Below are 23,993 nucleotides of genomic sequence, written 5' to 3' on the forward strand. Positions count from 1 at the left end.
TGCCTGTCCCTAATGACCAATGATGTTGAGCATCTTTTCATGTGTTTATTAGCCAGCTGTTTATCTCTAACTGCTCCTGATACTCCTGTGTGTGTATTCAAAGATAAGCTGTGCCTGAATGTCCTTTCTCACACTCAACTTCTAACTGCAACAAAGCTCAAACTCCCGCTGCTCGCAGCCCTGCTTTGAGATGCACCTGGGATGACTTAACCCTTTGGCTGCTTTCAAAGTGGGTGAAAGGAATTCTAGTAGAGCAGGATTATGGAAAGTACTGAGAACAGGCACTAACATTCAGTTAGTTTCTTGGCAGAGACTTCCTTTTTTGCACAATCACAAATAACGAGGGTGCTTGTGGCAGAAGGAACTTCAGACTCATGCCTGGTGCCACACAGCACCTGCATGAAGGGTCTCCTGTGGGCAGAGGAAAGCCCCAGACAGGGCACAGGTGCTGGCCAGTGGCTCAAGAGAGTGCAGCTGCCTCGGCCTTTTCCAGACCAGCCTTGACCCGTGCCTGCCGAAAGAAACAACTGTTCCCATTTTGACCAACTTGCTTGGAGACACCTGACCAGCAGCCTACCACCAAAATCACAAAATAACCATGGCATTGTGTTTCTCGCGGACAGATGCTGAGACGCAGCCAGCCACCCTTTGGTTTTTAGTGCTCTTCCCTGATAGCATCTGTTGGCCTGCTGAGTCACACTGCGGGTGAAGTGCACTCATCCCTCTGTGTGAACTCTGGCCATTTGCTGCCTGTAGTTCGCCCAAGAGTCAGTGGCATTGGACCTTACTCTGAGAAGATGTAATGGAGGGACATGAGGTCACAGGGCATGTGCTGAGAGGAGAGTTTGCAATTCTTGAAGAGTTTATTTTGAATAAGCTGAGTCATGATTACTTCAAGGACTAGGCTCAGCTGTAGACACCAACTGCAAAACCAAAGCCTGTGGCATTTTGTCTGGTGAAACTCTGAAAGTTTCCATAAGATGTTATTTTGAGTAGAACTAGATAACTTTTTTCCTGATGAAACATGCAATTTTCTATAAAACTTTTAAAAATCAAAATGTAAAAAAATTAATGCCTTACTCATTCCAAAGTAACAAAGAGTGTCTCATATATTTAAACATTCAAACCAACTTCCAAATTCAGTCTGCTATAAATTCAGTACAGAAATGGGGAGGATGTAGAAGAATGAGGAAGACCCAGGGAGAGGGAATTCACAATTCACTCAAAATGCGATCAAGGTGGCTATTCTTTTAAACATTTACAACAGCTTTGACACTTCTTCTTTGGTTTTTGGATAGAGCGTCTTCTTGAAATCTCTGAGTCAAAGTTGATATCTTTTAAGATGCTCTTCTGTTCCCCAAAGTGTCTTTGCTTTTTCAGGGATAGGCTGGTGGTTCCTCTTGGGTGTCCTCAGCCATGCCAAGTCCTCCTGGGACCTGAGAGGCTGGGTTGTCCTGTCCTGGTGGGAGTGAAGGACCATGGTTGGGTGAAGTCTTGGTGGAGGCAGCTGCCTAGCTCTCCTGTGCTCTCCCCTGGTGGAGTGGGGAGACTTGCTGCTCTGGAGATATGAGCTTGGGGAGGAATGAGGGCTGAGCTCCCTCCACAGCCACCCAGTGTCTCAGCAGGAGGGCCCCACTTGGAGATGCCAAGACCCTCCCAGTGGGTTCTCTCCTAGCACAGCAAGGGCGAGCTGCACCAGCAGGTGGAGAAGTTGGGGAACAGAGGAGCAGCAGCCTCTCAGCCAGGTGGGCACCTCAGCGTGGGAGCCTCAAGCAGCCTTGAGGGCAGTGGCTGAGAGGCAGTACCTCCTCCCCTCACTGTCCACAGCATGGCCCTCCACCCTCTGTCTCCCTTGGTCTGTTGATATCTGTCTTTTCTCCTCCCTGCAAGCTTTTATGACTATGTTACATGTGTGGTTGGTTTGTTGGAAGGACAAGGGAAGGAACAGGAGTTAGAATCATCTGTGGCACCCACCAGTCTCACCTCCACCCAGGTCTATCTTCCCAGCAAAACACTACATGTTCCCCTGTATGGAAAACTTCCCCAACACTCTCTCACCTCCCTGCACTCTGCCAATCTCTCATCTTCACTTTGAATAGCCCTAGACGGCCATCGTCATGAAACTCGGCTCCCAAGGCTTGCCACTTGAACAGCTTTCCACGTCTCCCCACAGGGTCCTCTAAGATAAAAACCAATAGCCCTTGGAGGTATCATTTTTTATTTTACAGGGCCCCATGCAATGGCATGAAGCCAGACAGCAGAATAAAAGCAGAATTCCTCCTCACAGCCTTGACCGTGCCTCCTTTACCTTCTGCCTTGCCCTCTGTCCTCTCAGCTTTCCATGTCTTTCTTCCTCTGTTTCCCTTTCCTCCTTTCCTTCCTTCCTCCATGTCCATTCTCCTTTCCCATCTTTCTTTCTTTCTTTCCTCCATGCACCACTTTTCCAGCCTTGTTCCACCCTGGGACCCTGAGCCTGAAGAGGCCGGAGCTGCAGTACCGATGCTTCTTCCTCCCAGAGCCTCAGGGATGTGTTTCTACCTTTGGTGGTCCCCTCACCACCTATGCCAGCCATTAAAATCTCCCTCCTTCAGCCAGTCTAGGCCAGAGAGCGCGCCTGAATCTTCCTGCCTCCCCTCTTCACGTGTATCCCTAAGGATAGGCTTGTGCCCTGTCTCTGAGGTGGGCATAGTCGACAATGAACTGATAGTGGTAGTCCCCAGCCTCCACTTGTAATCCCTGGGGACATCTCCCCAACTCCCCCCATCATTCTCCCATCATATCCCCCCAGAGGATGCACAACATCCTTTGGCCAAGGATACAACTCATTCTCCCTGGAGCCCCTCGGTCCAGCACAGCTGCCTTGGCCCCTCCCCTGCATCACCGGAATGCCTGAGGCCGCAAGACAAGGTGGCCTCCTTCCCAACGCAAGGATGTTCCCCTGGGGTGTTCTGTTACATAAATTCTCCCAAGAATTTATTTCCAGAAAAAATTAAATTCCCCAAAGAATTGGTATATTTTCTTTTATTAGACAATAAGAGCTGCACACCATAGTGCTTGCCTTTTCTTTTTGCTTTTCTTTCCAGAGCTGTGTTAGTGCTGATTACGGATGTATTCATCAGCTCTCTTTTCTGTTCTTTCTCTTTCTGCTGCCATTTGTCCAGCTTATTCTTGGGTGTGTGCACATGTGTACTTATGGAGAGCTCAGTTCAAGTAACTGTGTGGGAAGGCTGGCTGGGCCCTCTTCTGTGGTCTTGACGCACCGCCCTTGTCCTTCCTCCCGCCTCTCCTGGCATTCACACCTGCTTCAGAGTCCCCTCCACACATTCAATTTGGGGTCCTCTACCCCCACTTCGGCCCATGGGATCACCAAGTGGTCCAGAGCAGTCCTTGGACCTGTCCACCACATGAAATGGGAACTTTCCAAAAAGAAAGAAATCACCTTACGTAGTAGATCAGGCCTGAATGCCTGCAGAGCCTCCTGGCTAAAGGACCAAGTTTCTACCTCCTTCCCATCAGCTCCCATCTCTCAAGGGACTGAGTTTCTACTCTCCTTTGCCTTAGTCCCCATCTTTCCCCACTTGTCACAAAGGAGGGAAGAGAAGAAGATGGAATTTTGGTTTCACAGGTGAAGGAAGGGGATCTTGGTAATGAGGGAGGTTGGAAATTGTCAAATCAGCATCCATGAGCACAGCCATCCCAGAGGAAGTTCTTGGTCTATCCTTGGACAGGTCTTCAGCCCAGCGGGTGGAGGTGTAGTTTGCAATGAATGATGACAGATTCCCCTTGCCAGACCCTGGAACCAAGGGTTTGGAGGGCCTTCTCAACAGGCCTTCCATAAACAAGACAGAAAGTTGCAGTTGGCAGGGAATTATTTCTTTGAGTGGCAGCTCAGCTTTTTGCAAAGTCCCACCACAGATCAAAGGGCTCTTTTTGCCTTGGGGAGAAAAGCTGCTTTCTATAAGCTTTTAATATTCAGCAGGGCTTCATAGAGTTACAAACGAAGCTTCATCTTAAATGACAACTTGTGTCTGGGCATCAAAATTACCCCATCTTGGCCGGGCACGGTGGCTCATGCCTGTAATCCCAGCACTTTGGGAGGCCAAGGCAGGTGGATCACCTGAGGTCAGGAGTTCAGGACCAGTCTGGCCAACACGGTGAAACCCCATCTCTACTAAAAATGCAAAAATTAGCCAGGTGTGGTGGCATGCCCCTGTAATCCCGGCTACTTGGGAGGCTGAGGTGGGAGAATTGCTTGAACCTGGGAGGCGGAAGTTGCAGTGAACTGAGATCGCACCACTGCACTCCAGCCTGGGTGACAGAGCAAGACCTCATCTCAAAAAAAAAAAAAAAAAAAAAAACCCCATCTTTTCTTATCTGTGTGCATACTTTAAGGAAAATAGAGATGTACAAGTCATTTTGAAGTAAGCTTAAGTATGGTGTTGGAGCCACTAACAGAGCCAGAAAAGTGTTTCAAATAAAGTACAAAGTTTATGATGTGAGCCTGTGACCTCCACTACCTTACTCAAATACAAGAGTGGACAGATACCAAGCACGGGTCGTCCATACCTCAAGCTGTTCTCATTGGTTTGTTGGGTAAGAGTGTCAGTTGGGTGAAGAGTCATCCTTGAATTCTAGACTTGGCACTGACTCCACTCACGGGATTAAAGCCTGCATTGTCTATAGCCCTGAGCGCCTGCCATGCACCTGCCAACTAGCCCACTGTTGGCTACATGGAAGGACAAGGATTGGTGTCTGGTCACCAACTGGGCCAGCATTTGGAATGGCCTTATAAACATGGGTGTGATGTTTGTGCACACCCCCTGAGTACTGGCTACCTTTGCCAGGCTCCAGTGGTGTACCCCCTCAGTGACAGGAGAGGTTTGAAAGGTGGGAAGGGCAGTCCAGTCAAGTGTGGGTCCCTGTATGGCATCACCCGACCCAAGACAGGACTTGAAGCACAAGAGGTGTGGTGAGAATTGGCTCATGCTCTTTCCTTTGTTGATCTGCCTTTCCAGGGACACTTCCACCCCAAATCAAGAACAGAGATTAGGATGAGGCTCACCTCTTTTGGCACAGCCTCTGCCCTGACACCCTTACTCTTTGGCCCCTGCCCTGAGGTTCTTTCAGATCCTTACAGAGACCAGGCCCTCTCTTGCTCCAGCCCTTTGCTCAAACTGGGACTCAATCCCCTCTACCTTGGCCTGTCTGCTCCTTTCATCCTTCCAATCCCAGCCTGGGAGGCTTCTGTCATCCCTTCAAGAGTGGGTTAGGGCCTCCAAGCCTCCCCTACCATCCACGCCATCTCTGCATTGGGTACTGGTCTTGTGGGTCTTCCCCTAGGCAGGAACGAAGTCAGCCTGCACCACTGATACATCCTGAGTGCCCCTCACTGAACTGGGCAAATAACAGACTCTTAAAAATGCTCAAAGCATGAAAAACCCCCTGGACTCGCTGAATGTGAGCGTCCAACTGAATAGAATCAGTAGGAGCTCACTTCGGAGCAGCTAGCAGGAAGAAAGCTGCACCAGGTGCATTGTGGTTCCTCCAAACCCAGCAAGCTGGTCAGTGCTAACCCTTGGGACACTTTTGGGAGCTGCGGAGAGATCTGATTTTGTGGAGCAGTTGAGGTTTCAGGTAAACTATAACCACATGAATAGAATGTGATGGGCTTGTTCATTTTTCAGGGTTAGAGTTGCCTAGGCCAGAATATCTGGGAGCCTCCTGTCTCTGCACTGTGCACAATGCAAGAACATCTGGGCAGCCCTACTCTGGAATCTCCACAAAGGCAGAGACCCATAGGATTTACTCCCACTGGTTCCCAGCCCCCAGCACAGTGCCTGACCTACAGGAGTTGCTCAGCAATTGTTGGTTGAATGATTGAAAGAACAAAAGAATGAGTTATAGGGTTTGGATTTGCGTCCCCACCAAATCTCTTGTCAAACTGTATTCCCTAGTGTTGGAGGTGGGGCCTGGTGGGAGGTGGTTGGATCATGGGGGTGGATTTCTCATGAATAGTTTAGCACTACCCTCTTGGTGTTGTTCTCGTGATACTGAGTTCTCTCAAGATCTGGTTGTTTAAAAGTGTGAAGCATCTCCCCTCTCACTCTCTCTTGCTCCTGCTCCTGCTATATAAGACACCTGTTCCACTTTGCTTTCTGCCATGATTGGAAGCTTCCTGAGGCCTCCCCAGAAGCAGAAGCCACTATGCTTGCTGTACAGCCTGCAGAACCGTGAGCCAAGTAAACCTCTTTTCTTTGTAAATGACCCAGTCTCAGGTATTTCTTTATAGCAGTGCAAGAACGGACTAATACAATGAGTTTATGGACAGAAAAATTCTTTCTCAGAGAAACAGATAATGTAGCTCCAGCTGAGTCTGGAGACTTTCCCAGTTAAATTGGAAAACCCTGTCTTTAATATATTTACAGGTGATGTTCCACTTTCAGGACTTACTCTCCCACATGAGCACAGGGAAATCCTGAAGATGATCTTCACTTAAATGCCCATGATAATGAGAAAGGGACCATAAGATGGATACCACCTAGCAATGAGAATGAGCTACGTCCACAGGTGGCAACAGGATAGAGCTCAATAACATGGAGAGAAGAAAGCAAATTGCAGAACAACTCCTTTTACATCAGCATATAAAACCCAGCACATAATACCCTATACTGCTTTTAGATAAATGCATAGAATTCTAAACACCTGGACAGGAAATTGTATATCGAACTCAGGGTGGTGAGATGAGGCTGAGGACCCACAACGGGTGGGGATGAGAGAGCACTGTGGGAATCAAGCTGCAGCCAAAACAAGATCTGAAGCCAATAGAGTAAAATGTTCTCTACTGAGTGTTAAAGGTTGCCCCTATTAAGTGCATTTGTTATATTACTCTCTAGAGTTTTTTGTATATTTGAAAGTTCTATAATTTTTTCAAAGAAATAATTTTCTCAGATCATCGTAATAATTTAGAAACCAGTGGTTACTTTACTTAGCATTTGCTATAGAACCTACCAGAGTTATTTTATTTAAATAGTATAAAAATTGACCTTGCAAACAAGAATTCTTCTGTGAATTGAATTCTCCCAGTTTCCTAATTATTCAATTTAGCCTCTTTTGCACCAGTCTGCCCACTAACCAATGCAAATCCTTAAGGGACCATCTCAGGCTCCCCTGCCGTGAATACCCCATTGCTCCCTCCCTTTTCCTCAGCTCACCTTATCCTCCTGCTCAGCCTTCCTCGGATATCTGGGGGCCGCCATGCCCCTCTCCAAAGAGGTCAAGCGAGTTTTCAATGATAGCAAGCAAAATGTCTACGCACTAGAAGCAGTGGTGCTCAAACTTCAACATGCATCAGAGTCTTCTGGGGCTTGTTAAAACAGATTTCTGGACCCCACCCCCAGTGTTTCTGATTCAGTTGGTCTGGGATGGAGCCTGAGAATTTGTATTTCTAATAAGTCTCAGGTGATGCTGATACTACCAGTCCAGGGGACACACTGATAAACAGTGGGTTGGAGAAGGTTGGAATGTCATGCCTCTGCATATTGTGTGCTGCATATGTTCTGAAAGAATGGCACGTTTCTGTGAACCTGGTCTGTCCTTCCTGCTGCCCTCTGCCCTGACATTTCATCATCACGACAATATCTGGCATTGATCTTTGTTTTAGTCCCTCTCCGTGGAGAACAGATTTAATCACATATATTTCCATTTGGTCTGGACCAAGTCAACTTTTGGCCAGAAGAGAACATCCAAAATTAAATAAACATTATTGTGTGAAGAATGAAGAGGGAAATGAAGAGAAAGACAAAGGGCCCAAGAAATTAGAAATGAAAGCAGGAAGAAAGATGCAAGGCAAGAGGGAAAATGGAGAAATAAGAAAGTTGATACTTTCCATTCCCACTGATGCAAGAGGCCCCCAGGACCAGCAGACAAAGAGCAGAGGGACTCTCTGTCATTCCTGTGTGAAATAATCGTCTCTAGCCAGAAAACAAACAAACAAAATCAGTGTCCGAGAAGGATAATTGACAGGCAGGAGTTCTCCGTCTTGGAAACCCTTTAACACAGAGTTTTGTTGTCATCATCTCTTGTGGGGGCTTTGGATGTCCTCAAGTCCTATCCATGCAACCCTGGAGGCACACAGTCCCTATGGGAGGGGACTTCCCTGGCAGAGTCTGTGTCCAGACACATGTGGGAGCTGGTACAGAAGGGAAATAAACAGCTTCGCATTTTCAGGGGCTTGGGGCTTAAACACATTTGTTCTTGAGTCAGGCGAGAAATCAGCAGCAAACAAGACAAGGATGGGAAGGAGAGGTGGTGGTGGTAGAGAGAGCTCTTCAGCTTTCATAGATGGAATTTAAGGCAGAAACCATCTGCCTGAATTTCCAACCCTTCCAGTGCTTGGGAATCGCCTGGGCCTTGCTCCCACAGATCGTGATGTATTGGTCTGGACTGGAGCCTACTCGGCAAAACTGTTCCCAAGTGATGCCACAGGGCACGTTTGAGTCTCACTTATCTAGAATAGAGTCCAGCCATCATCCTGCAGCTACAAGAGAGGAAACTGAGTCTCAGAGGGATTAAGCAACTTGCCTAAGGTCACATACAAGGGAAGAGCAGAAGGAAGGTGAGAACTCGGATCTCCTGACAACTATCTCAAGTGGGGAGAAAATAAGTTTTGGATGAGTTTGAGGTTAGAACTAGTTGGCCATTTTCCCCACATCAGCATCCAGAGGGAGGATTTCCCCTGACGAGCATCCAGTGGAAGGAACCCCAGGACAAGACAGGAATAGACTCCAGGTCTCATGCATGCATTTCTCAGTGGGGTTCTGTCCACACACTGTTAAAATGAGTCTGAAATGGTCCTGTCCTGCCTGCTATCTCCTGGGAGGCCTGATGCCTGCAGGCTGTCCCTGCAGGCAGTGACACCTGTGTTTGGCCTGTGTGGTTGTCCCCATGACATGGGCTTCCTTTCTCTTGGTGTCTACTCCTAGGAAAGAAATTGCCCCTTCAGAGGGTGGCACAGCAAGTTTGGAATATGGTGTCCACAGATGAGGAAATGAATCAGCAACAGGAAAATATTTCAGGGCAACCGTAGCTTACTAAGTGTTCACTCTGCCAGGCACTGAGCCTCTGGCGTAGGATCCCAGGACATGTCATGAAACTCCCAGGTAGGTGGCAGCCCATCTGACAGTTGTGAGAACGAGTCAGTACCTGCACTGTGTGGGGAGGGAATGCAGCAGAGCAGGGAGACAGGAGCTAGCAGGCCAGGCCTCTCTTGCATCTGATATGTTGAGAAAATGAAGTCAGAACTGGACCAGAGCAGCCTGGGATAACACCCAAGATGTCAGGGACGAGGCAGAAATTCCAGGGCAGGAGGCCCCATAACCTCCATTTTGCAGGATAATCTCATCCTCCAGAAAAAAGAAAAATGAGATGAACTGTTACCTTGACAGGCTGATGCCCAGTGGCGTCCTACAGCCCACTGTGAGCTGTCCCCAACACTGGAAAGGAGGCTGTGATGGATGAGTGGCCAGCTGGCTCAGGCCTTAGTTTTCTCATCTATACAAGGGGCTGTTTGTTGCAAGGATTCAATGAGATAGCACATGTCAAGCTCTTGGCAGGCGGCACAGTCTTTTCTAAGTGCTGCAGAGACATTAGCTATTGCCATTGTTGCTAGTATTCTTATGAGAGTCTAAAAATTGCTTTTACTTCTTAGTCTCTTAAAATAGAATCACACTAAATTCTAGAAGCAAAAGCAGAAATATAGCTGATGTCATCCAATTATAAGCCTGAAAAGTCACTTTCATTAAAATGCAGCATTAACATCAGCCCTAGAAGAGCTTCTCCTCCACAACCAGAAGGAATTGATTTGCCCAATCCTTGCCTTTCAGGTACTTCACTGGTTCCACAAGAGGCTTCACAGAAGAGCCCTCAAGATCTCTTACTAAGAAAACCATCTACTGTGTTTTATCAGGACTAAGTGACTGACATCCATTAACGTGTGTCCCTCCAACACCTCCTACATGTCAGTGTAGAGAATGATAGGAGGAGCTTTCCTGCCCATTCATTTATCTGCTCATTTATTCATTGATTCATTCATCAGTTGGCTACTGAATACCCACCCCCTGGCAGGCACAGTTTCAGGTGCAACGTTGAGACAGAGCAAGGAGTTGGCAGGGCAGAGACAGAGGCAGGCTACAGATCAGAAGCCATCAGAAGCACTCTTAACAAAAATTAAGCAGGGTGAAGAACAAAGAGCACCTGTGAGGTCTAGGATGTTCATGACCTTTGGGAATGTGGCAGCCGAGACCTAAGGGTCCGAGGGTCCAGGCTCTCAGGACCTTAGTCAAACACTCCAGGCAGAGATAAATGCTCTGAGGCAGGTACATGTGCCCCCTTGCTAGTTAACTGTGGGTCTAAGTGGTTAACCAGGCCTAACCTTGGCAGCCTGAATAAGACTCCTCCCCTCCCAGCTCTCCTGGTGGGCAGACCCTTCCCATATCCACAAGGAGCCTTTGTCTTCAGTGACCCCTCCCCACCTGTGACACAAAGCAGAGGTGAGACTGGAGGTGCTTGGACCAGACACTCCCATCTCCCAAGGATGACTGTTCTGCATTCTGGAACCATGGGCAGGGCATGGGCACTCTGTTTCCTCATCTGGAAAATGGGCATGATCCCTGCTTTACAGGATTGCTCAGAGGTTCACAGGAGATGGCAGAAAAGTCATTGCACAAAATGTAAGCAAATATCCAAGCATGGCACATTTGAAATTGGTATCCTCCAGGTGACTGAGTGATTTCTGTAAATTGTGTTGTCATTGTAATTTCCTTTTACATCCACATCCTTAAGCTTTCTGCCTTCTTTAAAACCTGCTTGCATGCAGCTCCCAGAATTAGCAATCACTAAGCCTAATTAGTCTTCTCCTCCCAGAGGGCTCTGCCTTTTATTTTTCCTTTTATTTTTAGTTGACACAAAATAATTGCGCATATTTATGGTGCACAGAGTGATATTTCAGTACATGCATATAATGATCAAATCAGGATAATTAGGAAATACATCACCTCAAAGATATATCATTTTTTCGTGCTGAGAATATTCAGAATCTTCTCTTCCAGCTTTGTGAACATATGCAATATATTCTTGTTAACTATAGGCACACCTCTGAGATATTGCCAGTTTGGTTCCACACCACTGCAATAAAGTGAGTCACGTAAATTTTTTGGTTTCCTAATGACTATAAAAGTTATGCTTATACCATACTGTAGCCCATAAGCATGTAATAGCATTATGTCTAAAAAATATACACACCTAATTTAAAAATAGATTATTGCTAAAAAAAAAAAAATGCTGGTGGTTTTGGTATGTTGCAGCTCTATTTTCACTTGTTTTGAGACCTTTTTTGACCTCCTTCTTAATTTCTTCATTGACCCATTGGCCATTCAGGAGCACGTTGTTTAATTTCCATGGATTTGGAAAGTTTTCAAAGTTCCTTTTGTCATCGATTTCTAGTTTTATTCGATTGTGGTCTGAGAACATATTTGATATGATTTCAATTATTAAAAATTTGTTGAGGCTTGTTTTGTGGCCTAACATATGGTCTATCTTAGAGAATGTTTCATGTACTGAAGAGAGAAGCATGTGATTCTGCAGCTACTGGATGAAGTATTCTGTAAATATCTATTAGCTTCATTTAGTCTCTAGTGCAGTATAAGTCTAATGTTTCCTTGTTGATTTTCTGTCTAGATGATCTTTCCAAAGCTGAAAATTGAGTTTTAAAGTCCCAAACTATGATTGTATAAGCATCTATCTCTCTTTAGCTCTAATTATATTTTCTTTTTATATCTGGGTGCTCCAGTGTTGAGTATATGTATATTTATAATTGTTATATCCTCTTACTCAAATGATCCCTTTATCATTATATAATTACCTCTTTTTCTCTATGTTTTATGACTTAAAATCTATTTTGTCTGCTGTAAGTATTGCTACTCCTGCACACTTTTGGGTTTTTTTGCATGCAATATCTTTTTTCATCCCTTCAGTTTCTGTCTATGTGTGTCTCCACAGGTGAAATTAGTTTCTTAAAGGTAGCATAGATTTAGGTCACCTTTAAAATCCATTCAGCCAGTCTATATCTTTTAACTGGGAAATTTAAGCCATTTAAAAAAGTTGTTATTGATAGGTGAGGTCTTATTCCTGTCATTTTAATTGTTTTCTGATTATTTTAAATAATCTTTTTTCTTTCTTTCTTTCTTTTTTCTTTCTTTCCTTTGTTTATCTTTGCAGTTTGGTGGTTTTCTGTAGCGATAACATGTTGTTCCATTCTCTTTCTTATTTGTGTGTCTGGTTTACCAATGAGTTTTATACTTTTGGGTTTTCATGATGGTGAATATAGCCCTTTTGCTTCCAGATGTAGGACTCTCTTAAGCATTTATTGTAGGGTCAGTCTAGTGATGATAAATTCCATCAGTTTTTGCTTATCTAGGAAAGACTTTATTTCTCCTTCATTTCTCAAGGATATCTGTGCTGGGTACAGTATTGTTGACTGGCTAACAGAGGACCAATTAACAAGCCAAAGAAATGGCTCTTTAACAATGAACATTTCTGCCATCAACTGACAGATCCCAGGAATAAATGTTTTCCAGTGAGGAGACTTCTCTGGTTTTCAGAACACCTCTGGCTGCCCCCGCCCACCCCATAGAAGGGCTACCCCTCCAGGTCAGGTTAGCATCATCACCTAGAGCCAACAAGTCAAGGAGGTGATGGTTTGCCTTTGACATCTCTACGCAGACCAGACTCCACTGAGAAGACTCTCCCTTTTTCATCACTGCCCCACCTAGTTAGTTGGTCCTGCCCTGGGGCCAGAGTTTCACTAGGGCTGAATAGTATACCGTTAGCTCAGGCAACAGATGAACTCTGCCTCCATGTGCAAATACAAAAAGCTATCTCTGCTTCTTTTTCACTCACCTAAGATTTTGGAAGAATGGCTCCTAAAGCGGGTGATCATCTGCCCTCACGACTTACAGTGCCTCAGCATCACATGCTATTCATTTTGCACAGCAAAACCATGAAGTGAATATGACTGTTATCCCTACTTCACAAGTAGAGGACACTGAGGCCCTGAGAGGTTAAGAGGTGCAGGTAAGATTTGAACCTACGGGCTGGGCGCGGTGGCTCATGCCTGTAATCCCAGCACTCTGGGAGGCTGAGGCGGGCGGATCACGAGGTCAGGAGATTGAGACCATCCTGGCTAACACAGTGAAACCCCGTCTCTACTAAAAAATACAAAAGATTAGCTGGGCATAGTGGCGCTGTAGTCCCAGCTACTCGGGAGGTTGAGGCAGGAGAATGGCATGAACCTGGGAGGCAGAGCTTGTAGTGAGCCAAGATCGCGCCACTGCACTCCAGCCTGGGCGACAAAGCAAGACTCCATCTCAAAAAAAAAAAAAAAAAAAAGAAAAAGATTTGAACCTACGAGTTGTGCCTCCAGAACCCAAGATCTTTACTCTTTGCTACATCCTTCTGCAAGCCCAATCAAGGACTTGGGTGTTTTCAAGGTTTGCCCTTTCCACACAGCTGCCTCTCTCCTCCAGTCCATCCCAAATGAGGACTTCCTGTGGCCAATTTGCTCCTGGGAGGAGGCAGAGACTGCCTCTTGCCGCCTCCTAGGGAAGCTTCTGAAACCTGACTTTGATAGTAGGAAGTAAAGAAGAGGAACCAAGGGAACAACAAGACCTTACTTTGTTTTCAAATCCCTGTTGTGGGGGTCACTGCCAGCTGTCCTGTGGGATCTGTGTTATTACTGCTCAACTTGCAAGTTCTTTTCCCCTCCCTGGCCTCAATGTCATCCAAACAAGGGGGTTACAGTGGGTATTCTAGAAGTCCCCACCTGACTTTAACATAATTTCAGCAACCTACTGGGAAGGAGAGACGGTGGGACTACGCAGAGAGGTTTTGTAAAAAATGTACAGCTCATTGTTACCTCTCACTCTGTTCATTGATAGAATTAAGGGACTGGAAAGCCCTGGACATCTCATAATGAAATAAACCAGCCCTTTGTGTTTAAGGGCTCTTTCCTTCAGTATATCTACCTTCCATGTTAGAGCCCCTTTGCTCATTTAAAAAAATGTCAGGGTTATTTCAACAAAGTAACTCAGCAAAGGCTCTTTATACGTTTTCAGAATGAGAGAGAGGAAATCCCTAAATAATTCTGTCTTTAGTTCTCCATGTCAGGGTACATCGGCATGGAATTAAAAAAAAAAAAACCAAGTCACAAGGAAGAGCTGACTGCATCCTAGCCTCTCTAGTCCCCAGACCGGGTCATGGCATTGGAATAGAGCAGCTGGGAGGATCAGTACGAGAGCTGAGAGGCCTAGAGTCAGGGTAATCAAGCTCTGTAAGGTCCATGAGGTAGGTGGGCAGGCAGGTGAACAGAATGCTCTGCTGAAAGGAAGACTGACCTCTCTTTCAAAAGAAGATATCAGGGTACTTAACATAGACCATCTTTAAACAAGTAGCCCACTTACTTTCTTACTAATCTGTAATCTGTAATCAGCTCAGAATGAAAAACAGCATTTTAGCTTCTAAAGTTTTTAAACATCATGTAAAATACTCTTTGTGAGGCAATGAAGATGTTGTGGGTGTTTTCAACTCTGCAAACCCAAGTACGTTCTTTTCAGTAAACTCTTTACTGAAGTAAAAGATACAAAGAGAAAAGTACATAAATAATAACCAGAACACATTGATGAATTTTCACAAAGGAGGCAAACCAGAGAAATCACTGACTAGTTCAAGAAGTAGGACATTGCCAACACCCCAGAAGTCCCACTTGTACCCCTACCAGTCACATACCCAAAATAACTATCACCTTTGACTCCTGACCCCATTGATTAGCTTTGTCTGTTCTTGAACTTCATGTAAATGGAGCCATCAGGGTACCCTCTTGGTTTTCTGGCTTCTTTCACTGAATATGATGTTTATTACATTCATCCATGTTACTATCTGTTGCATTAGGTCCTTTAATTTCATTGCTCAGTACATCGTGATATACTTATCCATTCCACTGTTGATGGAAATTTGGATAGTTTCCAGTCTTTGGTTACTATAACTGGAGAGTCAGGAACATTTTTGTAGAATTTCTGGGTCATAAGATACACAAATGCTCAGCTGTAGTAGATCCTGCCAGTTTTCCAATGTGGTTATGCTAATTTACACTCACACCAGCCAGAGGATGGCAGCTATAGTTGCTGTATATTCTCTCTGGCACTTAGTATTATTAGTCTGTCATTTTGGACAATCCTGGTGGCTCTGTAGAGGTTATCTCCTTATGACTTGAATTTGCACTTCCTTGCTAGCATTTATTAGAAAATTACAAAGCCTCTTTTGTGAAGTGCTTGTTCAAATCTTTTGCCCATGTTTTCTGTTGGGTTATTAATGACTCATGGAAATTCTTTACATATTCTAGGTACAAACCCTTTATTGGGTTTATGATTTGCAAATATCTTCTCTTACTCAAGGGCTTGCTTCTTCACTCTCTTAATGATGTCTTTTGATAAACAGAAGTTCTTAGGTTTTAAAAATTTATGTATTTTATTTTTATTATTTTTGGAGTGCAGTTGTGCAAACAGGGCTCACGGCAGCCTCAAACTCCTGGACTCAAGCAATTCTTGCACCTCAGCCTCTTGAGTAGCTGGGACCACAAGGGTGTGCCACCACACCTGGCTAATTTTTTAAATATTTTGTAGGGATCTTCCCTTCCTGGCCTCCCCAAGTGCTTGGAATACAGGTGTGAGCCATCGCACCCGGGCAGAAGTTCTTAGTTTTAATGAAGTCCAATTCATCAATCTTTTCCTTTGTGCTTAGTACATTTTGAATTACATTTGAAAAAATTTTACTCCAAGGTCATAAATTATTCTCTTATGTTATCTTTTAGAAGTTTTATTATTTTGCCTTTCACTTTTAGATCTACATTCTATCTGATTAATTTGTGTGTGTGGTGTGAGGTAGAGTCAAGATTCATTTTTTTTTAAGTGTGAAGATCCAACTGACCCTGCAACATTTATGCAAACATTATCTGTCCTATTCCAATTGCATAGCAGTATTGCTTTTGTCATAAATCAACTGACTGAATATGTGTGGTCTGTTTTCTAGTACTCTCTTTTCTGTTCCATTGGTCTATTTGTCTATGCTTGTGTATATCTCACACTGTCTTATTTGCTAAAGCTTCAGAATAAGTCTTAACAAATGTTCTTGCTTAAGATTCTTTCAGTCCTTTAAATTACCACATAAAATATAAACTTTATTCCTCAAATAAAATAAACAAAATTCCACTAAAATTTGTTGTAAAATTGTACTGACTCTATAGGTCAATTTGGACAGAACTGACTATAAAAATATTGTCTTCTATTCCATGAATATATATTTTGGATTCTTTTAATGTCTCTTCACAATGATTTTATAGTTTTTAATTACATTTTATTAGATTTATTTCTCTGTATATTGATGTTATTATACATGACATCATTTAACTTTTTAATTTTCCATTTATTTGTCACTCACCTAAAACTATTTGTTCTCCTAAGTTGATTTAGCAAGTCCTCTTCCACGTGGTTAACACTACTAGTTTGTGATCAAAGTTGTCATTCACGATAGAGCTTTTCAGTCTATTTTCTCTCTGTTATTCAGACTGGGGGATTTATATTGTTCTTTCTTCAATTTCACTGATTCTATCCTGTCATATCCATTCTACTATTGAGTAGAATCCAGTAATTTTTTTAAAATTTCTATTGTTATATTTTTTAATTCTATAATTTCAACTTGGTTCTTCTTTCACAATTTCTATTTCCTCACTGAGATTTTTCTATTCCTTCATTTGTTTCAAGAGAATTTGTAATTGCTTTCTGAAACATTTTTATAATGGCTGTTTTAAAGTCTGTCAGACAGTTCCACTATCTGATTCATCTCAGTGTTGGTGTCACTTGTCTTTTCTCATTTAGGTAGTTTTCCTAGTCCTTGGTATAATGTGTGTTTTTTCATTGTATTTGTACATCCTGTTTTTTATGTTAAAAGACTCTGGGTCTTTTTTTTTTTTTTTTTTTTTTTTACAGGCTATCACCTAAGGTCCTAGCCTAGTTTAGTGGGCTGTAGGTCCAGTGGTAACTTCATTTCAGAGCCTTCATACTATTGTAGCCTACTGGAGCTCCCACTGGTCCTTTCTGATGCCCCTTTCTGGGGCTGAGGGATTTCCATGGGCTGGGCCACCTGGTGCCTCTAGATGGGCAAAAGGAGTCTCAGGCCTATGGAGACCAAGAGTGCTTCCCAAACTAGGCTGCCTGTTATGATGTGGTTCCCATTGTTGGTACCACCCAGTCACCCTACATGTCTGTCAGTGGAAGTGGAGGAGAATACCAGGCTCACCAGGAAGCAGGAGGAATGAGTCTATGTTGGCTGTCTTTTGGTGCCAAGTTGGGATCAGGTAATACCAGGCCTAGGTCACCTTCTCATGTTGGATGCGGTGATGGTAAGACATCCTACCTCTATTGTTCCTCCAGTCTTAGGGTCCCTAACTAGTTCCTTTTTCTGTTTCCATCTTTCAGAGTTCTCCTTTGGTTACCTCTTGCATTATTTCTAGACTTTATAATTGCATTTAACTGAGAGGAGAGAAGAAAGAAATGGATCTATGCTGTTTTGTCTGGACCAGAAGTCCTCTCAAAATTATTTTGAATGAAATAATTCATGGAATAAATCACTACAAAGTCAGCCTTGAATACAATTTATTGACTTAAATATAGCTAAATTATTTTAAAAATTGGTAGACTCTTAGACTCCAGTCCACCGTCGGTCTCAAAAGAAATACCTTTTCATAGACATAGAATACCCTGACATATGGAGAGCCCACCACTTCCACGGTACCATGGAATCAGGGGAATTATCCAAATAGTGGTTTCCTTGTTGTACTCTAGGCAGGGACAGTCAAGAAAACTTCATGGATCTGTAGTGTAAAGCTAGGGAGAAAGAGGCAGAGTTGCCTGTTTTAATTTCTGTAACTAGCATATCTCCGGATAATGCGTGAACAGCCAGTAAAGATGAATGCAGATTATTGATGAAAAGAACACACATGGAGAAGAGAAAAAGCAAGTCAACAGAGCTTTTTAACATACACTCCCTCACCCCTACCCCCAGCTTAGAAGGGCAGGAACCTGCTGTCCAAAACAGGAAATATAGGAAATACCAGCTGAGAAACTGTCTACTTGACGTCCATGAGCCCAGCTGCCCCTCTCGCCTCACTCCTATTTTAAGTCAGTGACACACAGTCATGCTTTCCTTTTCTGCACCTGAAAGAGTGACGTCACTCCAGACTGACTCCTTATTAGAGGTGATGGTGGAGTTATTTTTAGACCTGGGAATGGTCTAAAATATTTTGCCTCAGCCTAATCATTGGATCCTTCAAGGAAATGGATATTCTGATGCACATCCCACCCGGTGTCCTATCAAATGGAACCTTAGCTCTCAGGCAACTTGTTAGTTTGAAGGCAGTGACAATGAGGCCAAGAATGACTCTTGGCTCCTCCACTCTCCCATCACAGGCTGCACCCAGAGCCTCCCACATCAGATTGTACCCACCGTGCCAGTGGAAGTGATCTCTAAGTCAAGCTATTCCTGCCCTCTCTAGCCTACTTTCTCTGGGAGGCATTAGAACACAGTCAGATCCCGAGAGTCCAGACCTGGATTCTATTGCTTTGTAAGCTATGTCTTTGGGCAAGTTACTTATCTAGGCTTTTGTTTCCCGGTCTACATAAATGAGATGAACTCATGGTTATGTGGACTAAGTAAAAAGTTGTAGGTACAAAGTTCCCCTGGTGCTGGCAGTGGGGTGTGCTCAATAATTTCTAGCCATTGCTATTGTTATTCTCAGCATGCTGAAAGCACTTTCATGTATGCTGTTTCACCTGATCTTTTTTAAAAGGGCTGTACATGTTTTAATTAATTTAATCTTCTGTATAGTTTTATGAAGAACACACTCTTTTGACCTCATTTAACAGTTAGCCATATAACTAATAAGTGATAGAGGTAAGATTTAAAGAGAGTCTGGTTTCAGAGAACACTCTCTTGATCACTGTATACAAATATTGTTCCAACCATGGTGTAGGCTTTTCTGGTCTTACCCTTCCTATGAGAGAGGGGTTATTGTCTCCATTTCATAAATGAAAGCAGTGAGAGTCAGAGCAATTGACTGAGCTGACAAGTCATAGGATCACTGAACAAGGGCTCCAGTGGCAGTACCTGGGAGTGGCAGAACAAATAGCACTGTACCACATACAACAGCAGCAACAGCAGCAGTACCCACAGCAAGTACAATGACACATTTACTACACACTTGCTCTCATTTAATACTCACAAGAATTATGGCCTCTGGGTTCTATCAACTCCATTTCAGATGAGGGGACCAAAGTTCAGCCGGATCAAGGAAGGTGTTCAGGGGCATAGAGCTAGGGAGTACTGGAGTTGGGTATCCCCCTGGTCTACCATGCCCAAGCTGTGCCTCAGCTTCTGTGCTGCCATCTCCTGCAGCACTTAAGCAGAACCCCTAAGAACAACTAGCAGCACTTGCCTGATCAATGTAGCCAACAGAAGGAGGACAACATATTTTTCACAGGTTTTTTTGGGATTTTCTATTTAAATAATCATGATGCCTAAAAAAGGAGACAGTTTCATTTCTTATTTTCCAATGAGCATGAACTTTATTCCCTTTTCCTGCCTTATTGCAGTGGCTAGAACTTCTAGTACTGTGTTTAATAAGACTGATGAAAGTAGAAATCTTTGCCTTGTTTTGGATCATATAAGGCAATGTATTCTGTCTTTATCATGAAATACAATGTCTGATGTAGTCTTTTAATAAATGTTCTTTATGAGGTTGAGGAAGTCTCCCTCTGTTCCTAGTGTATTTGAGAGGATTTTCTATTTTCATCATTAATGGGTGTTGAATTTTGTTAAATAATTTTTTGATGCCAACTGCTATGATTATATGGTTTTTCTTCTTTAGCCTGTTGCTATGATAAATTATATTAATTTCTTTTCAAATATTGAATCAGCTTTGTCTACCTGGCATAAATTTCACTTGATCATGGTGTTTTAGTCTTTTTATACATTGTTGGATTTTGATTAATTACATTTGATTAGTGATTTTTACATCCAAAGTTCATGAGAGATATTGGTCTGTAGCTTTCTTTTTGCATACTTTCTTTAGCTGGTTTGGGTATCAGAGTAATGATGGCTTCATAAAAAGAATTGGGAACTTCCTAATTTTCTCTTCTCTCCTATTTTCTGGAAGATACACATAGAATTGGCATTAATTTTTATTTGAATGTTTGGTAAAATTCTTGGATGAAACCCTCTGGACCTGGAGATTTCTTTTTGGGGAGTATTTTTATTATAAATCCAATTCTTAAAAATATCTACACAGATATTCAGATTATCTGTTTCACCTTGGCTAAGTTTTAGTACTTTGTGGTTTTTGAGGAATTAGCCCATTTCTTCAAACTTGTTGAATATATGAGCATAAAGTTGGTATAGTTTTTAAATTATCTTTTTATAGCTAAAGACATCTATTGTGGTGTCCCCTATTTCATTTCCGATGTTGGTGATTCATGTCTTCTCTCTTTTTATATTTACCAATCTTGCTAAAAGTTATTAATATTAGTAATTCTTTTAGAGAATCAACTTTCTGTTTCATTTTTACGTTTTCCAGTTTTCAAGTTCATTAGTTTCTGCTCTTATTGCCTCCTTTCTGCTTCCTTTGAGTTTATTTTGCTCAACTTTTCTAATTTCTTGAAGTAGAAACTTAGATTAGTAATTTGAGATCATTCCTCTTTTCTAATGTAAGCATTTACTCCTATCAATTTTATTCTCAGCACTGCTTTAGCTAATCTTACAAATTTTAACATGTCGTATTTTCATTTTCATTCTTTTCTTGTCTTTTTAAAATTTCCTTTGAGATTACCACTTTGACGCATGGATTATTTAAACGTTTGTTGTTTAGTTTCCAAGTGTTTGGAGATTTGCCTATTGATTTTCTGCCTTGATTTCTACTTTGATTTTATTATGGCCAGGTAACATAGTCTGTATAATTTCAATTCTCTTGAACTTTTTAATGTTTGTTTTATGATCTAGGATATGCTCTATCTTGGTAAATGTTTCATGGGACCTTTAAAAAAATTCTGCGATGTTGGACAGATTGTGCTATGAATGCCAATTAGATCCTGTCAGTTGATGGTGTGGTTGAGTTTTTCTATATTATTGCTGATTTTCTTGCTAGTAGTCCTGGAAGTCCTGAGTGTAGGGAGACAGCAGGGATTGATGCCTCAACCACAGTTGTGGATTTCTTCTTTCAGCTGTCTTAGTTTTTGCTTCAGACATGTGAAAGTCTGTTGTTTGGTTCATAGGTATGTAGAGAAAATGCTCACTAACTGTGTTTTCCTTTTACTGTCACACAACAATCATCAACACAGAAGAAAGGCCCAGTGACTCATGGGAAACTACTGTATTAAAAACTTGGAGCTAATGTTTTAAATTAACCAGAAAAAACACAAAAGTCAGAACACTGCACCAACAGATAGAGCCCTGTGCCTTTATAAAAGAAAAAAAAAACATTGCCTTCTATACACTTTCCCTCACCATAAAGATAATCCTCTGGTTTTCTCGTAAGTAACCAGAGAGTGGATACCCCACCCCGCAAAAAAAAAAAAAGTTCTATTTGTTGAATATCTTTTGTCTTAAAGATAACAGCTCAGGAAAAATAGACTGCACTTAACATGATTTATGTCATTCCTTTTTTGTGCCGTTATATGATATGAAGAAAGGCTTCTGTGTTGATGTTGTCATGGTGTGACAGTAGAAGAAAAACACAGTTAGGGAGAGTTTTCTCTACATACCTATGAACCAAACAACAGACTTTCACATATCTGAAGCAAAAACTAAGACAGGTGAAAGAAGAAATCCACAATTGTGGTTGGGGCATCAATCCCCCACTGTCTCCCCACACTCAAGACTACTAGGACTACTAGGGAGAAAATCAGCTAGAATATAGTAGCGGACACCAGCTGGGTGTCCTCCAATTCAGTTCAGACACTATCCACCCAGAGATAGAGTCAGATCCCACAGGTTGAAGGTTCAGCCCCCAAGACTGCCCCCATACACACACCAGTTGTAAGTCTGGGCCTTCAGAACTTCTGACTAGCCAGCTTCAAGGTAGGGTTCCCATGACCCCCTCTTTGGGTTTGATTAATTTGCTGGAGCAGCTCACAGAACTCAGAGAAACGCTTACGTATGTTTACGGGTTTATTATTAAAAAATATTGCAAAGGAGACAGATGAAGAGATGCCTAGGGTGAGGTATGGAGAAAGGGTCACGGAGCTTCCATGCCCTCCCTGGGTGCACCACTCTCCAGGAACCCCCACATGTTCAGCTATCTGGAAGCTTAAGAACCCTGTCCTCTTGGCTTTTTATGGAAGCTTCATGATGTCAGCATTCCTTTTCCCAGGATATAGGGTGGGACTGTCTCATGGGAGGGTCTTAAGATCCACAATGAGAAAGGCAGAAAGGTGGGAGAACATTAGAGTGAAAGGAAGGCAGGAGAAGGTCAGAGGCCTGTCCCTGAGGCCTAACACCCCCAACAATATAACAAAAGACTCTAACACGGGATATGGGAGTTATGAGCCAGGACCCACAGATGAAAACCGACATATATCATAACATCACAACAGGAGAGCTATGTCTTCTTGGTGAATTAATTCTTTTTGTTATTATGTAATTTCCCTCTTTGCCTTTAGTAACTTTCTTTGCTCTGAAATCTGCTTTTTCTGATGTTAACATAGCCACTTGTGCTTCCTTCTGACTAATGTTTACATGTTATATCTTTTTCCATCAATTTGCTGTCAGTCTACCTATATCATTGAATTTGAAGTGAGTTTCTTGTAAACAACACATAGCTGGGTCGTGTTTTGTAATACACTTTGCCAATCTCTGCATTTTAATTGATGCATTTAGAACATTTACATTTAAGATAATTATTGATATATTAGGGCTAAGTCTGATATTTTATTATTATTTGTTCTCTGATCGATCCTTTTGTTTGTTACACTTTTGTTTCTTTTTTCTTGCCTTCCTGTGGTTTACTTGGACATTGTTTAGTGTTTCATTTTGATTTAATTGTGATTTTTTTTTCAGCATATCACGTTGTGTTGTTTCCTTAGTGCTTATTATATTTGGAAACTCTGTAGATGGGCAGCCTTCCATGATGGGGAGGAAGCTGCAGGGCCTGGGTCTCTTTATGCCACTGGATGGAGTCTGGGGAGACACAGGGCTTCACAGTGGCTGCTTCTGTGGGTGAATTAGGCCATGTGCTGTGTCTAAGTTGTGGACTGGGGGCCAGGACTGTCCAGGGCTTTGCTGCTGCTACTATTGCTGCTGATGCCGCTGCTGGCAGATCAATCTCTCTGCAAGGACCCTGGGTTGTACAAAACAGGGGCTAGAGCTTCCTACTGGGTCTCTGTTGGGGTTCCCCTTTCCTGAACTTTGGCCAAAGAGAACAGGATATTCTTGGGGGTTTTGTTGTTGTTTTGTTGTCATTTTATCTGTGCCTATTGGTGATTCCAGTACAGCCCAGCGTATATGGGAGATGAAAAGAAAACTTAGAAAACTTACCATGTTGCTGTTACTCAAGTCCTGAGGTTTCTTGCAAGTACACCTTCTTTTCTTCTAGCTTTCAGAGCTCTTTATCATTGTGTGCTGAATAGTTTCCAAGGTACTTAGTTGTATTTAGAGGAGCAGAGCAGGGAAAAATGAGTTTAACCATCTTGTTCCAGAACTGGAAGTCGGCAGAGCCTGTTTTAAAAATAATGTTTAAAACAAATTTTATTTCCTGGGTGATTTTCCAGAAAGCAGAAAAAGTACTATCAATGGCACTTCCTATAATAAAAACTACACCCTATGCTTTCTTGGAAGGAATC

General features: G+C 42.9%; 1 long non-coding RNA gene across 9 annotated transcripts in view; it reads right to left on the reverse strand.

Annotated features, from left to right (window-relative positions):
* The window catches only part of LOC103889758 (uncharacterized), a 268,260-nt gene that overhangs the window by 91,460 nt on the left and 152,807 nt on the right, over positions 1 to 23,993 (reverse strand). For 7 of the 9 annotated variants that reach the window (XR_010136256.1, XR_008522294.1, XR_010136255.1 and 4 more), the window contains exon 4: positions 23,689 to 23,868. This is a non-coding gene — a long non-coding RNA (uncharacterized LOC103889758). Of the gene's footprint in view, positions 1 to 11,051; positions 11,182 to 23,688; positions 23,869 to 23,993 lie in introns of all 9 variants that reach the window. The other 2 variants (XR_008522292.1, XR_008522282.1) reach the window with 1 other exon arrangement.

Source organism: Pongo abelii, chromosome 12 (assembly GCF_028885655.2).
Source record: "Pongo abelii isolate AG06213 chromosome 12, NHGRI_mPonAbe1-v2.0_pri, whole genome shotgun sequence".
Taxonomy (NCBI): Eukaryota; Metazoa; Chordata; class Mammalia; order Primates; family Hominidae; genus Pongo; species Pongo abelii.